The following is a 349-nucleotide window of genomic DNA, read 5'->3' on the forward strand; positions in this document are numbered from 1 at the left end:
GAGGTGGGAATCACCTCAGAGCAGCGGTGCTCCCGCGCCCCGCGCAGCTCCGAGGCCGCTGTCGCCTCAGAGCGCCCCGCCAACGCCGCGTGCGCGCAGCTCCCCGCCCTCAGCCAGCCGCGCACCGACCCATCAGCCGCCTGCCGCAGCGACCTCCGCGTCCTCACCTCACCCCGCCCCGGCAGCACCATTGGCACCTCCCGCAGCTCGTCATCCGCTTCCCGCCTCCCATTGGCCGGCTGCCCACCCGCGGACGGGCGCACCAGAGACTTCCTCGGCCGTCACACGGAGCCTCGCGCAGCGATTCGAAGAAAAACGGCCGCCACCGCCCCTCACTCCGAGAGCTGCC

The sequence above is a fragment of the Meleagris gallopavo genome, chromosome 21, assembly GCF_000146605.3.
Source record: "Meleagris gallopavo isolate NT-WF06-2002-E0010 breed Aviagen turkey brand Nicholas breeding stock chromosome 21, Turkey_5.1, whole genome shotgun sequence".
In the NCBI taxonomy this organism is placed as follows: Eukaryota; Metazoa; Chordata; class Aves; order Galliformes; family Phasianidae; genus Meleagris; species Meleagris gallopavo.